At 49.2% G+C, this 17907-nt stretch overlaps 1 protein-coding gene across 4 annotated transcripts in view; it reads left to right on the forward strand.

Annotated features, from left to right (window-relative positions):
• The window catches only part of SGMS1 (sphingomyelin synthase 1), a 129792-nt gene that overhangs the window by 52545 nt on the left and 59340 nt on the right, over window positions 1-17907 (forward strand). The window contains exon 3 of one of the 4 annotated variants that reach the window (XM_068416572.1): window positions 8609-8751. The exons of the other annotated variants lie outside the window; for them this stretch is intronic. The gene's annotated coding sequence lies outside the window, so the exon portion shown is untranslated. The remainder of the gene's footprint in view (window positions 1-8608; window positions 8752-17907) is intronic. 4 annotated transcript variants of the gene reach the window in all.

The raw sequence follows: 17907 nt of genomic DNA on the forward strand, positions 1-17907 counted from the left end.
CTGGTGAGGCCGCACCTTGAATCCTGTGTCCAGTTCTGGGCCCCGCACTTCAAGAAAGATGTTGAGGTGTTGGAGCGAGTGCAGAGGAGGGCGACGAAGCTGGTGAAGGGTCTGGAGGGTCTGACCTCCGAGGAACAGCTGAGGGAGCTGGGGGTGTTTAGCCTGGAGAAGAGGAGGCTCAGAGGTGACCTTATTGCAGTCTACAGCTACCTGAAGGGAGGTTGTCGTGGAGTGGGAGTCGGCCTCTTCTCCCAGGCAACTAGCGCTAGGACAAGAGGACACAGCCTCAAGCTTTGCCAGGGGAGGTTCAGGTTGGACATTAGGAAGCATTTCTTCTCAGCAAGGGTCATTAGCCATTGGAAGGGGCTGCCCAGGGAGGTGGTGGAGTCACCATCTCTGGAGGTGTTTAAGAAAAGCCTGGACATGGCACTTAGTGCCATGGTCTAGTTGCCATGGTGGTGTCAGGGCAATGGTTGGATTCAATGATCCCAGAGGGCTCTTCCAACCTGGTTGATTCTGTGATTCTGTGATATACAACATCCATACGGGCACCTGGATATTTGGAAGTATTGCAAGACTTCTCTGCTATGCTTGGGCTCTGTAGCTGTGCCAATGCAGGGTATGTTTCTCCGTTTGCTCCCCACAGGTATTCAGGACAAAGCCCTGTTCTTGTAGCAGCACTGAATCGCCTTCTGTTGGATTTTCAGTTCCGGGCAGTCCCAGCGTGCTACCGCGAGCCGTGTGTGTGCATCAGGAGTGCCGCGTGGTTAAACCCAAACAATAGGCTGCTTGTGGCAACTGAAAGTGGTGGGGGAAAAAAATCCCTGTGCTGTAATTGCAGGGGAAAAAAGCAAGCCTGTTTACAGCAGGGATCGGCAAGAGTTTATTAAGTCATAGTTGACTTTTTCCCTGCGTTTTCTGCATAGATTAGGACAATTTCAGCATAAATTGTGTGGGCAGAAAAAGCACTTGGCTTGTCTTTAGTTACTGATTGCAGTAGCTTTGACTTAAATGCTCTACCTTTCTGAGGACGGCAGTGCGTGCGAGAACTATTTTATTTTGAGAGTGCGTTTGTGCATGTCTGTGAGCCTGTCTCCTGAGCAAACTCCTGCGTTTACAGAAGACTTTGAACAAAAAAAGGTAAAAGTAAGGATTCCTTCAGTAGAACCTGCTGGTGGTAGATTTTTTTTAGCCCAGTTAGTAGCAAAAAATAGTCTAGGTGCTTTTCGGTGTGGGTTTTTTTTTTTGTTCTCTCATCTGGATAATAGTGTTGACCTGGTAAAGTCAATTAATACAGCGAGGAACTGACTCTGAAATGTTGTGAGCAGGTGGCACTTTTTTTTTTTTGCCCCAACAAACAGCTGTAACTTGTCACGTAGGTGCTTTTAACTCATGTTGCACTTAACCTAGGCTCGTGTAAAGGTTTTATTGTGCTTCATTGGTGCTGTTGAGGTTTTGAATGACTGTGTCACTAAGTGCTGTTGTATTGAAGGTGTAGTTAAGTTTTTGCTGTGTTGTGAAGGTCTTTGTCTGCCGGAGTGTTTTATTTTTGGAGCTATGGGTTTGTAGGTTTATGGTTTAAAAAAAAGGGAGGGGAGGAACTGTCAAAACAAACAAAACTGTGTCCTCAGCAACCAAACTACAGCTCTGACACAGAGGGAAGAGAAGGTCTTCAGATAGGAAATGAGGTCTCTAGGTGCTGTGCTCAGCCTGTGCTAACATCCTCTTCCCAGGGACAATTGCCAGGGTCTCTTCCCTTGTTTAGGAAATACTGTGTCAGAGGGGAACACCCAGAGCAGAGGGGTCAGCTCTGTCAGCCCCTGCATTACAGAATCACAGAATCAGCCAGGTTGGAAGAGCCCTCTGGGCTCATCAAGTCCAACCATTGCCCTGACACCACCATGGCAACTAGACCATGGCACTAAGTGCCATGTCCAGGCTTTTCTTAAACACCTCCAGAGATGGTGTTGATGATTAGCATCTTGTGAGATGATTTCCTATGGTAGTGCCGCTGTGAGTGCTGGGAGCAGCTGTGAAATTGGGAGTAGTGCTGGTGCCTTTGGGTTTTGAGATGTCCAAGTCATGGGGACCACTGTGTCCTGTCAGCTGGTCCCATAGAGCTGCCTCTGAGTATGTCTGTGTTGTCACTGTAGTTGAGTCTGGCTACAAAATGGCTGTGTAGAGATCCCATGAGGATCTGTAGGCTCCCATACCTCTTGTACTGTCCCTGTGCCCTGTTAAGGGCCTTGGAGGTGGCCAGGGAAGAGACAGAATCATAGAACCGTTTTGGTTGGAAAGGACCTTTAAGATCATCAAGTCCAACCGTTAACCCAGCGCTGCCAAGGCCACCGCTAACCCATGTCCCTCAGCACCACATCTACACGGCTTTTAAATCCCTCCAGGGATGGGGACTCCACCACTTCCCTGGGCAGCCTGTTCCAGTGCTTGACAACCCTTTTGGTGAAGAAATTGTCCCTGATCTCCAATCTAAACCTCCCCTGGCACAACTTGAGGCTGTTTCCTCTTGTCCTATCATTTGTTACCTGGGAGAAGAGACACCTGCCTCCTTACACCCTCCTTTCAGGCAGTTGTAGAGAGCGAGAAGGTCTCCCCTCAGCCTCCTTTTCTCCAGACTAAACACCCCCAGGTCCCTCAGCCGCTCCTCATCACACTTGTGCTCCAGACCCTTCACCAGCTCCGTTGCCCTTCTCTGGACTCGCTCCAGCACCTCAATGTCTTTCTTCTAGTGAGGGGCCCAAACCTGAACACAGGATTTGAGGTGTGGCCTCCCCAGTGCCGAGGACAGGGGGATGATCCCTGCCCTGGTCCTGCTGGCCACACTAGTGCTGATACAAGCCAGGATGCTGTTGGCCTTCTTGGCCACCTGGGCACACTGCTGGCTCATGTTCAGCCGGCGATTGACCAACACCCCCAGGTCCTTTTGTACCAGGCACTTTCCAGCCACTCTTCCAGGACATGCCTGTTCTCATAGCAGGTAGAACAAACCAAGAAGCCTCTGGTGTAACAGGCAGCATGTCTGGCTCAGGTTGAAGAGTCTGTTGATTTCGGAAAGTACAGAAAGACGCATCGTTCAGCTTACAGGACTCCATCAGTCTGTGGTGAGCTTGTAGGGGTGGAGAGGGAAGCTAAATTAAGGATGTGTTACTTGAACTGATGATAATTTGGAAGAAGAAGAGATTGTAGGCTATAGTACAGCCAAGAGTGCCAGAGTTTTACGACCCAGAAATAGTGCTTCTCACTGCTTTTTTTGGACGTGGTTGGCCAAGGAATAAAGGTAGGTGCTGACATAGTCAGAATTACTGGGGAAAGCCTTTTGGCAACAGCACGCTACTGTCTGCAAGTGAAGTTTATCCTTGCAGGCAGCTGCTTGCCCCAGGACTGGCCAGTTTTGGTTTTGGTTTGGTGTTTTGGGTTTTTTTTCTCTGCTGGCCATGTAACTATCCAAAACACACCCCTGGGGCGCCTGGGTTGCACCTAAGGAATTACCTCCATGAGAAGGAAAATAAAGAAGAACACATCTGCTATCCAGTAGATCTGCATCTGTGCTTCTACCTGGAGATCTTGGACTACTTCTAGTCCACGGAATGACGTCACATACCACAGTGATGAACATCTGCAGTAATACCAGCTGCACAAAGAGTCTGTCCTGAAGATGCCGCTATGAACATTGGCCAGTCTGGTCTGTAGTTGCCTCTGTTGAGGTTTTTACAGTCTGTTCTGCTGGTAGCAGTGGAAGGAGTGAGCTTGGGCAGGAAAATTATTGTTGAACCATGATAGTGTATCTGGTTTTGATGCATGAAGGTGTAACTAAGGCTTGAGGAGAAGTTTGTTGAACACTTCTGAAGTTTGGTTGGATGAAACAGCTCCGCAGGAACTGCTGGAGCCTGTATGAGCCTGGAGGTGTTTACTCAGAAGAGCTTATACAGAGTATACAGGGTAACTCCTCAGTATTCCTAGAGTCCCACACCCTTCAACGTGGAAAGGCAAAGAAATGGGGGTTTCTGCTCCCCACTATGCAATATAATACTGGTGAAGTGTTTGTACTGGAAACTGTTATTTCCCATGGGAATCCATGTCTCCTTCCTTTCTTTTGTGTCCAGTTCTGGGCCCTGCACTTCAAGAAAGATGTTAAGGTGTTGGAGCGAGTCCAGAGGACGGCGACCAAGCTGGGGAAGGGTCTGGATGGAGGGTCTGACCTACGAAGAACGGCTGAGGGAGCTGGGGGTGTTTAGCCTGGAGAAGAGGAGGCTCAGAGGTGACCTTAGTGCAGTCTACAAGTACCTGAAGGGAGGTTGTAGTGAAGTGGGAGTCGGCCTCTTCTCCCAGGCAACTAGCGCTAGGACAAGAGGACACAGCCTCAAGCTTCACCAGGGGAGGTTCAGGTTGGACATTAGGAAGCATTTCTTCTCAGCAAGGGTCATTACCATTGGAAGGGGCTGCCCAGGGAGGTGGTGGAGTCCCCATCTCTGGAGGGGTTTAAGAAAAGCCTGGACATGGCCCTTAGTGCCATGGTCTAGTTGCCATGGTGGTGTCAGGGCAATGGTTGGACTCAATGATCCCAAAGGTCTCTTCCAGCCTGGTTGATTCTGTGATTCTAAGAGGCTGCTTTCTTGCACAGTCCAGTCCGACGTTGTGGTATAATTTAATGCTTCCAGTACAAGAAGTTATAAACAGTGATTGGAAAAGAAAAAAAAAATCCCTGAATCTCAGAATGACTTTTGAAACAGCCCAGGCAGGAGAGAATCTGTGTGTGGATTATTTGGTCTCTTGGGTTTTGTAGGGTTTTTTTTTTTTTATTGGCCCTAAAAATATCCGGAGGTTAAAATTAGAATGGCAACCCCTAATAAACATTTCCCAGTGAATTTTCTGCAGTTAGCTTTCATTTAGCACTGAAAGCCCTGCGAGGCTGTGATCCATTTTTGGATGCTGGAGACAAACGGAGTAAGCAGAGCTCCTCAGCGTGGCACCAGGGAGCACAGCAGATCTTGTCAGGTCTTTGCTCTTTTTTTTTACCATTTTATTTTAGCCATGCATGATGGCTGTGGAAACTTGAGTTTTCCTTTACTCGCTGGTGTAGCAAATACAGCCTTCCACTGTATTAACAAATAGTCATGTTCTTAACAGCAAGAGAAACTTAAGTGCAGTGACTTACAGAGGTTTATGGTGAACATCTTGATGTGGCAAGCAATTTGTGACTAATGTAGGTCTTCTCTGCCAAAATCTCAAGTTTATAACATCACTGGTCACAGAAGGTCCTGGAGGCTTTCTTACCCAGGCAAAAAAGCTACTGTGTCCGTCTTAGTCACACTGTCCTGTCGCACGGTGTATTTAAGGAAGTGACATGGTTATTTTTGTCACTAGATGAACGATCTAAAACTGTAGCAAGGTTCCTGTTGGGTGAGCCTGGAGAGAAAAAGCTGCTGTGGTGGTTTTTTGTTCGTTATTCATGCACTCAGTGTTGGTATAAGGCTGGGCAGGAGTTTATGCTTGTCTGATTTGGGACCACTCAGAAAATACATGTCGGGGCGGGACAGGTTGTCAGCCGGAGCCTGGGTATCGTGTGTGTGCTTCTTTGGGGCAGGATGGTGTCCTGGCTCCCTCTTGGCTACTATACTGTTGCCGTATATACCCCTCTCTCTCTCTCTCTCTGTGTATATGTTTGTTTTTTTCTCTAATACCCATGTTACCTCTGAAACTTCAGCAAAATTTTCATTATTTTGCTTCAAGAAAGATGTTGAGGTGTTGGAGCGAGTCCAGAGGAGGGCGACCAAGCTGGTGAAGGCTCTGGAGGGTCTGACCTCCGAGGAACGGCTGAGGGAGCTGGGGGTGTTTAGCCTGGAGAAGAGGAGGCTCAGAGGTGACCTTAGTGCAGTCTGCAACTGCCTGAAGGGAGGTTGTAGTGGAGTGGGAGTCGGCCTCTTCTCCCAGGCAACTGGTGATAGGACAAGAGGACACAGCCTCAAGCTTGGCCAGGGGAGGTTCAGGTTGGCCATTAGGAAGCATTTCTTCTCAGCAAGGGTCATTAGCCATTGGAAGGGGCTGCCCAGGGAGGTGGTGGAGTCACCATCTCTGGAGGGGTTTAAGAAGAGACTGGACATGGCACTTTGTGCCCTGGTCTAGTTGCCATGGTGGTGTCAGGGCAACGGTTGGACTCGATGATCCCAGAGGGCTCTTCCAACCTGGTTGATTCTGTGATTAGAAATAATCTGAGCTACTCTTCACCTAAATAATGTGCCAAGAGTACAAAAAGATGAAACACAAATGCAGAGGCTTGGTGTTACCAGCCTTCAGGCAAGAAAACATGCTTCTGTTCATGAAAGCAGCTCATGGCAGTGTCACATATAAGCAGCAGTCCCTCTCTGAGGTTTCTCTCCATTGCCTGTAGCCTAAATTGAATGGCTTCGTAGTGATGGTGGCTGCTCATCGTGAGGTTAAGTGGCAGATTAATTGACTGGGAGTAACTGAGAGCAGTTTGGTTATGGAGGACAACCTGTCTTCACTCTTTCACGGGGGAGATGGAGTTGGGGGGTGCTGCCCCTCCAGCTCCTTTCATGAGAACCAAAATCCCCGATTTAAGGAAACGCCAGTGCCGATGCGCATTATAAAGGCAGAGTTGCTAATGCTTTTATAGCAGGGAGGAGATGAGTTAGGCTGTAATTAGCAACCTCTCTTTTCGCTTGCAAATCCAGAGAGGATTCTGTAGTTATTTCTATGTTTAGTTGGTTCTGCTTTATGGGTTTTGATTCAGTATGAAACAGCAGCTTCTACTGCCCAAGAGAAAAGTACCATATATATGGGGTTGCTTGTGTGCTGCAAGTGTAAAGAAACCAACTCCTTAGCCTCTCCAGGATGAGCTGCTTTGATGTTTTGAGATGCTGGTCTAATTTTCGTGTTCACAGCTGTGGGATTTCTAAAGACAAAACTGTAGGTGAGCTGCAGATCTGAGCCCTCATTAAGACCAGGAGGTCAGAGCAGTGAATTTATATTGTTTCAGGGCTGTCTCTTTGTGCATCTGTTGGATTACACTAAAATCTAGCTTGGCAGCTACAAAGAGAATAGTCCCTAAAACCCTTCCTAGCTCCAGTATGAAACGTCGTATTGTGTAGAGTGATAGACCCTACCAGAACATGTACAGAATCACAGAATCACAGAATCAACCAGGTTGGAAGAGCCCTCTGGGATCATCGAGTCCAACCGTTGCCCTGACACCACCCTGGCAACTAGACCATGGCACTAAGTGCCCTGTCCAGCCTTTTCTTCAACACCTCCAGAGATGGTGACTCCACCACCTCCCTGGGTAGCCCCTTCCAATGGCTGATGACCCTTGCTGAGAAGAAATGCTTCCTAATGTCCAACCTGAACCTTCCGTGACGAAGCTTGAGGCTGTGTCCTCTTGTCCTATCGCCAGTTGCCTGGGAGAAGAGGCCAACTCCCACTTCACTACAACCTCCCTTCAGGTAGTTGTAGACTGCACTAAGGTCACCTCTGAGCCTCCTCTTCTCCAGGTACCTTTTATCTAACCTCAGAGCTAGCCCAGCTTGGAGCAGGGGCCAGACTAGCCGACCCCCAGAAGTCCCTTGCAACTTGGGGTTCTCTGTGGGTCTCAGCACTGGGCTTGATGACACAAGGCCACGGCAAGAAGCCAGGATTGTGGATGGCCTTTAAATCCCGGCGAACAAACCCATGCAGCGACTCGGTTTAAAAATTGTAACGTTGTCTTTGTTTGCTGGGTGAAGAGACCGCAAGTGCTCTGGCCACAAATGTGACAGCTGTCCTGATAGATCTCAGCCGTGCTCTCCTTCTCCTTGCTCAGCCCCCAGCGTGCTCACTCTCTTTGCAAAGAGAGGAAGAGGAGGAGGAGGTGTGCTAATCTGAGAACCAGTCAAGAGAAATGCGCTAACGGTTGGATAGAAACATGTTTTCTCTTGAGCTTTTGTCCAAAAACCTGAATTCCGCGTGGAGACTTCCCTGTTCCTGAACTTCTTTTTAGGGTGAAATCTTAGTAGATAGGATCAGTTTTGTACTTCCCTCCATTACTGATGACCCCCACTGGCCTCTTTTTGCCAGACCACCTCCAGCTGTGGGAACAGGGAATGTTGGAGATGTAAAGAAAGTACAACTTGAATTTATCTCTCGGCCTTAAAATAAAAATCTTTAGGGCTTCTGTTCTCTTACACCAGCAAGAAGTAGATATCTAGCTTTCCCCATAACGCCCTGCAGGCACTTCCATATCTGCACCCGCTCCTTCAGGTGTGTGAGTGGAGGTGGCTTTCCTGAAGTTCAGTTGGACACGCACAAGCGTGTGGGAGCTGCCAGGATGGCAGCCTTCGCAGAGCAGAAATAGCACGTCTCCTGGCAAAAGCCAGGAATACGTGAGAAACTCCCCGTTATTGGATGGACGCAATATTTTTCTTGGATCGTTCCACCTGGCTTTAGTGTCTGAGTCAACGTTGTGCGTGTAGCTTTAGAAAAATAAAGACTTTATTTTTGTCTCATTCTCCCCTACTTACATCTTTCCTACTATCTACAAAAGGGCTGTATTTCTTTCTCCTTCTCCTCTGTCTATATATACGCTGTGACGTTGCAGGAGTGTTTGCTTTGGAAGAAATCTCTCTGAGCCAAACCAAAACCAAACGTGCAAGATAAAGCCTTCCTTTCTTCTCATAGCGAGAGGGAGGCCTGAAGAGCGATAGAAAATTATCACCTGGGAAGGACAGGAAGCCTGTGAAGGTAAATGGCCTTTTTCTGCTTAAATAATCCAGCAACAAGCACCCCCCACCCCCTAAAGCTGTGAACTTTTAAGTAAGGGGCTGTGTTGGAGGGTGGAGGTGTTAAACACTGGGGCAATATTTTAGGAAGGACCTGTGAAACAAGTCCATGAAATCTTTTAGGCTTAAGGACAATGGCTCTTTAATAAATCCAGCAAGACTTTCCTCACCAGCTGCTGGTGTGCAGAGCACCAGGGCTCGGGGATTGCTCGTCCCCCCTCACACCCATTTGAGAGGTGCTGCACCAGCATTGCAGCGATTCTCATGGGTGATGCAGAGAGGCTTTTTCTTCTCTTCCCCCACCCCAAATATTGTTATAGAATCATAGAATTGTTTTGGTTGGAAAGGAGCCTACTTGCTCTGGAAGAAGGGTCGGGTAACTTCGGAGGTCTATAGGGACGTGGCCAGGTCGTGTAGGGAGAAGATTAGAAGGGCCAAAGCTCACTTAGAGCTCGATTTGGCTGCTACAGTCAAAGACAACAAAAAAAGCTTTCACAAATACATCAACAGCAAAAGGAGGGTCAAGGAGAGCCTCCACCACTTGCTGAATGAGGAGGGTAGTGTAGTGTCAGGGGATGAGGAAAAGGCAGAGGTGCTCAATGCCTTCTTTACCTCGGTCTTTTATGTCAAGACCGGTTGTCCTCAGGAGACTCGGCCCCCAGAGCCTGAAGTTAGGGACGGGGGGCTGTGTGAACCTCATGTAATCCAGGAGGAGACGGTTAGTGACCTGCTGTGCCCGTTGGACACCCACAAGGCTATGGGCCCGGATGGGATTCACCCCAGAGTAATGAAGGAACTGGCAAATGAACTTGCCAAACCACTCTCGATTATCTACCGGCAGTCCTGGTTAACTGGAGAAGTTCCAGCTGACTGGAAATTAGCAAATGTAACGCCCATCTACAAGAAGGGTCGGAAGGACGATCCAGGGAGCTATAGGCCTGTCAGCCTGACCTTGGTGCCAGGCAAGGTGATGGAACAGATCATCCTGAGTGCCATTACACGGCACATGCAGGACAATCGGGGCCAGCCAACATGGATTCATGAAAGGCAGGTCCTGCTTGACCAACCTGGTCTCCTTCTATGACCAAGTGACCCGCTTAGTAGATGAGGGCAGGGCTGGGGATGTATCTATCTAGACTTCAGTAAGGCATTCGACACTGTCTCCCACAGCATCCTCCTGGACAAACTGGCTCCCGGGGCTTGGATGGGTGGACTCTTAAATGGGTTAAAAACTGGCTGGATGGCCGAGCCCAGAGAGTGGTGGTGAATGGGGCAAAGTCCAACTGGCGGCCGGTCACTAGCGGTGTTCCCCAGGGCTCAGTTCTGGGGCCGGTGCTGTTCAATATCTTTATAGATGATCTAGACGTAGGGATTGAGTGCACCCTCAGTAAATTTGCAGATGACACCAAGCTGGGTGGGAGTGTCGATCTGCTGGAGGGTAGGAAGGCCCTACAGAGGGATTTGGACAGGTTGGATAGATGGGCCGAGACCAACGGCGTGAGGTTCAACAAGAACAAGTGCCGAAGTCTTACACTTGGGCCACACCACCCCCCTGCAGCACTACAGGCTGGGGGAAGAGTGGTTAGAGAGAGGCCCGGCGGAAAGAGCCCTGGGGGTGCTGATGGACAGCCGGCTAAACATGAGCCAGCAGTGTGCCCAGGTGGCCAAGAAGGCCAATGGCATCCTGGCCTCTATTAGAATAGTGTAGCCAGCCGGTCTGGGGAAGGGATCGTCCCTCTGTACTGGGCACTGGTGAGGCCGCACCTTGAATCCTGTGTCCAGTTCTCGGCCCCGCACTTCAAGAAAGATGTTGAGGTGTTGGAGCGAGTCCAGAGGAGGGCAACCAAGCTGGTGAAGGGTCTGGAGGGTCTGACCTCCGAGGAACGGCTGAGGGAGCTGGGGTTGTTTAGCCTGGAGAAGAGGAGGCTCCGAGGTGACCTTATTGCAGTCTACAACTACCTGAAGGGAGGTTGTAGTGGAGTGGGAGTCGGCCTCTTCTGCCGGGCAACTAGCGATAGGACAAGAGGGCACAACCTCAAGCTTGGCCAGGGGAGGTTCAGGTTGGACATTAGGAAGAATTTCTTTACAGAAAGGGTTATTAGACATTGGAATGGGCTGCCCAAGGAGGTGGTGGAGTCACCATCTCTGGATGTGTTTAAGAAAAGCCTGGACATGGCACTTAGTGCCATGGTCTAGTTGACAGGGTGGTGCAAGGGCAACGGTTGGACTCGATGATCCCTGAGGTCTCTTCCAACCTGGTTGATTCTGTGATTCTGTGAGATCATCAAGTCCAGCCGTTAACCCAGCACTGCCAAGCCCACCACTAACCCATGTCCCTCAGCACCACAGCTACACGGCTTTTAAATCCCTCCAGGGATGGGGACTCCACCACTGCCCCGGGCAGCCTGTGTTAAACAAAAGGGTTTGAAAACAAATTCTGAAGCATTAAGATGTCTGAAAAAAGTTCTCAAAGGAAGGAAGTCGGCAGTCCCATGTACAGCAGGGCAGCTAAGACGTAACTAGGGGGAAATTTTGCTTGGAATTGACCCAAAACCTAGTGACTACTTGAGAAATAGGGAGACAAAACTGATTTGGGTCCATGAAAATTTTTGTTCACTCTACGTTGTGATGTTTTATCCTGAACCCTGAAGAAAACCATTTAGACAATTTCTATGGAAGTGATTTCCTTACAGTAAAACTGAATTTCAACCTGTCTTTGGCTTTCGAAGCAGTTCAGAGCTCTGGCTTCTCAAAAACTTCCCAAGACTTTCCATTTTTTTATTGCGCTCAGTCTAAATCTAAAATAATAAATTCAGATGAAAGTTTCCTAAAGGTCTATATTGAATAGTCTATATTGTGCTGGTAGGATAGTTTGCAAAATAAGGCCACTTACTTTTGGTTTAGGTACAGGTTTTCTGAGGTCTCGAGCTGCGTTTGCTATTTTGCTACTTGTGAGCTGTAGAAGACACGGAAAGTAACACTTCAAGGCGTGAGGTTTTCTGAAGGCGCAGTGTGAAGCTGAGCATGGTTGGGCACGGTATTTTTGCAGCGATGCCGATCACCAAGCGAATTTAACGGCCCTGCACAAATGAACAGGCCAAGAAAGCAAGCCCACCTCTTTAGAAAGCCCAAGATTTTTTTTACCTTTATGCTTTTGTTCTCCCTATTAGAGGTTTTAAACTCATCACAGAATGGTTAAGGGTTGGAAGGCACCTCTGGAGATCATCCAGTCCAACCCCCTGCCAAAGCAGGGTCACCCAGAGCGCGTTGCACAGGGTCGTGTCCAGGCGGGTTTTGAATATCTCCAGAGAAGGAGACTCCTCACCCTCCCTGGGCAGCCTGTGCCAGTGCTCTGGCACCCTCACAGCAAAGAAGTTCCTCCTCATATTCAGATGGAACTTCCCATGTTTCAGCTTGTGCCCATTGCCCCTTGTCCTGTCACTGGGCACCACTGAGAAGAGTCTGGCCCCATCCTCTTGACACCCGCCCCTAAGGTATTTGTAAGCATTGATAAGATTCCCCCTCAGTCTTCTCTTCTCCAAGCTGAACAGCCCCAGCTCCCTCAGCCTCTCCTCATAAGAGAGATGCTCCAGCCCTCTGACCATCTCCGTACCCCTCTGCTAGACTCTCTCTAGTAGTTTCTTGTCTTTCCTGAACTGGGGGGCCCAGAACTGGACACAGTTACTCCAGATGTGGCCTCACCAGGGCCGTGTAGAGGGGCAGGAGAACCTCCCTTGACCTGTTGGCCACACTCTTCCTCATGCACCCCAGAGCACCATTATTACAGAATGGCATTTTTGCGAACTGTAATTGCAGGGTAAAACCTCTGGCAGTGATTTTTGGAAACAGAACACGTAACAGTCAGCAGAAGGTCTGTGGAAATACTGTTCTGGATTAGCCCTTTTTGGTGTGGATGGGGAAGAAACGAATCTCTTCTTGCTCTAGGAAATCGTAGCGTGCAGCACGATAATATCCAAGTAACGTCAATCATAGAACCATAGAATGGTTTGGGTTGGAAGGGACCTTAAAGACCATCTAGTTCCAACCCCCCTGCCACGGGCAGGGACACCTTCCACTAGACCAGGTTGCTCCAAGCCCCATCCAACCTGGCCTCGAACACTGCCAGGGAGGGGGCAGCCACAGCTTCTCTGGGCAACCTGGGCCAGGGTCTCACCACCCTCACAGGGAAGAATTTCTTCCTCATCTCTCATCTCAATCTCCCCTCTTTCAGTTTAAAACCATTCCCCCTCGTCCTATCACTCCATGCCCTTGTAAAAAGCCCCTCTCCAGCTTTCCTGTAGCCCCTTCAGGTACTGGAAGGCTGCTATGAGGTCTCCCCGGAGCCTTCTCTTCTCCAGGCGATCTTTCAGGATTACTTAAGAAAGATTTTTAAAAAGAAATTGGTAGTTCCTTGACTCAAGTTTCCGAGAGCACAGGAAGGATGGTGGTGTCCACAGTTGGATATACACATCTTCCCCACCCATCTCGCACAGAATCAGCTCTGACTGTGGATAATCCACCAGGAATAACTGAGAGCGGGGGGTATCGAACAGAAGGATTCCCCTCATCTACACTTTGATCGTACAGGGACTTGCAGGATCAGTACTGAGTTCCGTGATGGTCTCCTGCGTGGGTTTGGAAAAGATGTCCGTAGTCTTTCTGTTGTGACTGGTGTCAAGAACAAGGGCATGGAGTGACAGGACGAGGGGAAATGGTTTTAAACTGGAAGAGGGGAGATTTAGATTAGATATTAGGAGGAAATTCTTCCCTGTGAGGGTGGTGAGACCCTGGTCCAGGTTGCCCAGAGAAGCTGTGTCTGCCCCCTCCCTGGCAGTGTTCAAGGCCAGGTTGGATGGGGCTGAGAGCAACCTGGTCTAGTGGAAGGTGTCCCTGCCTGTGGCAGCGGGGTTGGAACTAGAGATCTTTAAGGTCCCTTCCAACCCATAACCTGTGATTCTATGATTAACAAAAATGCAGGTGTGAACACATGCCAGCCAAAATATATTTGATGAATGCCAGGGGAAAGGTATTTGCCTGTGTCTTGTTTTAGCAATTGCTGCTCTGCGTATGCTGCAGCGTTGTATATTTACCACTTAAATATACTTTTAAGTATTTTTAGGTTTGAGAGAACTCCTGGTGGTTCCTCTAGTAAGGCTATATATAGGCTGTGGGCATGTCCTAGGTCATTAAAACCAACCATATCAATAGGAAGTGAGTTGAAATGAGATCTGCTGCTGTCTTGCAACTCCAATCTCCGCACCTTCATCCTTCTAAAGTACGTAACTCTTACAGAGATTTAGAAATTGATACTCATCGAGCCTCATTCCATGTGGATGGATGCTGCAGAACTCAAAACGTGCTGGAAAATACAGGGTTCTGCCTGGGGTGCAGATTGCCTTTTGTGGTCGAAGCTGCCGAGGCTTGGCTTTGGTAGGAGCAGGATGAAGTTTCTTCAGGTCACTGTTCAGGTTAGTGCTCAGCATTGTAGTCAAAGAGACAAATTTGTGTGCTTGTGACAAAGTTTACACAGAAGAAATAGCAGGAATTGGGTTCTCAATACATGCAGAACTTGGGGGGGATATCTATGCTAGGAAGCAGAGTCTTAATAGTCTTGGTGGAAGGACCAGGTGGTCAGTTTTAATGCTTACACAGAAGTGATGCTTATGCTTCCTACAGGAATAAATTGGACTGGAGGAAATGACCATCCAGTCTGTAAGTGTGTGCGCCAACGGGACAACCCGTGAAGGAATGAAAGGTCCCATCTTTAAACAAGTAGATTGAAGTGGCCGCACTCAAAGAGTTACGGTCAACGGCTCAATGTCCAAGTGGACACCAGTGACAAGTGCCGTTCCTCGGGTTGGTATTTGGACCGGTTCTGTTTAACGTCTTTGTCGGTGACATGGACAGTGGCATTGAGTGCGCCCTCAGCAAGTTTGGGGACGACACCAAGCTGTGCGGTGTGGTCGACATGCTGGAGGGAAGGGATGCCATCCAGAGGGATCTGGACAGGCTTGAGAGGTGGGTCCGTGTGAACCGCGTGAAGTTCAACAAGGCCAAGTGCAAGGTCCTGCATGTGGGTCAGGGCAATCCCAAGCACAGACACAGGCTGGGGGGAGAATGGATTGAGAGCAGCCCTGAGGAGAAGGACTTGGGGATGATGGGTGATGAGAAGCTCACCATGAGCCGGCAATGTGCGCTTGCAGCCCAGAAAGCCAACCGTGTCCTGGGCTGCATCCCCAGCAGCGTGGCCAGCAGGGCGAGGGAGGGGATTCTGCCCCTCTGCTCCACTCTCATGAGACCCCCCCTGCAGTGCTGCGTCCAGCTCTGGGGGCATCAACACAAGAAGGACACGGAGCTGTTGGAGCGAGTCCAGAGGAGACCACGAAGATGCTCAGGGGGCTGGAGCCCCTCTGCTATGGAGACAGGCTGAGAGAGTTGGGGCTGTTCAGCCTGGAGAAGAGAAGGCTCCAGGGAGACCTTCTAGCACCTTCCAGTACCTGAAGGGGCTACAAGAAAGCTGGAGAGGGACTTTTGATAAGGGCATGGAGTGACAGGACGAGGGGGAACGGTTTTAAACTGACAGAGGGGAGACTGAGATGAGATCTGAGGAAGAAATTCTTTGCTGTGAGGGTGGTGAGACCCTGGCCCAGGTTGCCCAGAGAAGCTGTGTCTGCCCCCTCCCTGGCAGTGTTCAAGGCCAGGTTGGATGGGGCTTGGAGCAACCTGGTCTGGTGGAAGGTGTCCCTGTCCGTGGCAGGGGGGGTTAGAACTAGATGATCTTTAAGGTCCCTTCCAACCCAAACCATTCTATGATTCTATGAAGTAGAAGGTAGTGCTGGAGTTTTGTCATTTTTGATGTAACAGAATCTCTAATTTAATTTTCCCTGTTTGTACCTTGCTGTATTTTGCATCCTGTGATCATACTCTCTGTTTCTGCAGCACAAGTGATGCTTCCCGCAGGCAGCGTTACACACTTGCCCTGTGGGACAGCCGAGCCTCCTGGGCCTGGAGCACGAAGGCTGTGCTAAGCAGCGAGCACTTTGGTCTTCATCCTTTCTTGTTTCTCATAAGCATCACGGAGGTCAAGGTTATAAAAACAAGGTCTAACAGGCCAGTGCCTGAAAATAAGGACTTGGGGACATTTTTATCGTGCTTTGATCATTGTTAGAGACATAAGTAGAGCCAGATTTTGAGTTATACCAAAACCAGCCCCTGCCTGTGGTGGCATTGCTGGATGTTCCCCCTGTTTTGGGAGGAGCATAAAGGGGCATAAAAACACACTTCCTCAATAACCCCTTCCAGCCTTTAGTGATTAATGGCTGAGGCTTCCTGAGCGTCGTTTCTTCTTCTTTACTGCTCTGAATTCATCTGGGCATCCTTTGAACCCAGGTAAGCTCATGGTGCTCACCATGTGCTGCTGGTGGAAGTTGCAAGAGGATGTGTGTTGTGATGGTGGGATCGCACGGCTCACCCGGGTGTAAAGCGGTGATAACCCAGGCTGCGCCGACACAGGATATCAGGGATACAACACAAATAGCTCCTTATCGCTTCTGTTGTGTTGTTCCCTTTGGCCTTGGGTTGGAGGAAGTGGATATTTGAAGGCTTAATTTGCAGTATTAATCCACATCGTGCTTATTAATGAGTGAGTCATTGGATGGGTCGGTATGGCTGAGCCAGTGCTATTTCATAGAATCATAGAATCATAGAATCACAGACTGGTTTGGGTTGGAAGGGACCTTAAAGGCCATCTAGTGCCAACCCCCTGCCACAGGCAGGGACACCTTCCATTAGACCAGGTTGCTCCAAGCCCCATCCAACCTGGCCTTGAACACTGCCAGGGAGGGGGCAGCCACAGCTTCTCTGGGCAACCTGGGCCAGGGTCTCACCACCCTCACAGCAAAGAATTTCTTCCTCATATCTCATCTCAATCTCCCCTCTTTCAGTTTAAACCCGTTCCCCCTCGTCCTATCACTCCATGCCCTTGTAAAAAGTCCCTCTCCTGCTTTCCTGTAGCCCCTTCAGGTACTGGAAGGTGCTAGAAGGTCTCCCCGGAGCCTTCTCTTCTCCAGGCTGAATACCCCCAGCTCTCTCAGCCTGTCTCCAGAGCAGAGGTGCTCCAGCCCTCTGAGCATCTCCGTGGCCTCCTCTGGACTCGCTCCAACAGCTCCATGAACCGGTGAATATTTACTTTCAGTTACGTAGGAGATAAAGGGAGCTGGAGGCAATGATTAATCGATAACTGACTTGTATTTCATCTTCAGAGTCTTTGAGTGGGGTTGTTCTGGATCTGCTACCTGGGTACGAGAGAGAAGATGCTCATTGCATGACCAGCAGGTGTAAGTCATGTGTTCTGGGTAATTACCCATCCCGCTGAGGTGCTGCAAAAATATATTGCAAATGAAGCTGTTAGATTTCTCTCGGGTTTGTGTTCTGTGTGACTCTTGTGGCGTGCAAACAAATACTCAGGATGTGGAGACTGGGTTAGTTTATCTTTAACAGGAAAAAGCCCCCTCCACACCCAGGAGCCCTGTTGTTGACCTCTAGCCCAAAACCGGATCACGTATTAACTCTTGCTTTGTTTTTTTGGCTGTGTTTGTGTTTGGTTTTTTTTTTTTTTTTTTTTTAAGATGCTAATTTTGCTTCTACTGGAAAGCGTTGGCTCCTTTTAGGTCTTTCAGGTTAATAAGAAACTCCTTTGAAGAGCAGGAGATAGCATCAGCAGAGCACGACGTTGCTATTTGCAGAAGGGTGCAGTGCTGCTGCTGGAGGATAGAGGAAATGGGAGGGAACAGCCAAGTGTCATGTCTCTGCCCCTCCTTGGCGTAGAGATCAGCATTAGTACAATTTCAACCCTTACACAGGGATTGCTGGGGAGGCCTGTGGACGGGTGGTATCATGTGTTAATGCAATGTGCATTCCATATAAACTACTTTATTTTTTTTCTGAAAGGAAAAGCATTTGCCTTGCAGTGCTCTGCATAAATCACAGAATCACAGAATCAACCAGGTTGGAAGAGACCTCTGGGCTCATCGAGTCCAACCGTTGCCCTGACACCACCATGGCAACTAGACCATGGCACTAAGTGCCATGTCCAGGCTTTTCTTAAACACCTCCAGAG

The sequence above is a fragment of the Nyctibius grandis genome, chromosome 20, assembly GCF_013368605.1.
Source record: "Nyctibius grandis isolate bNycGra1 chromosome 20, bNycGra1.pri, whole genome shotgun sequence".
NCBI classification, from domain to species: domain Eukaryota; kingdom Metazoa; phylum Chordata; class Aves; order Nyctibiiformes; family Nyctibiidae; genus Nyctibius; species Nyctibius grandis.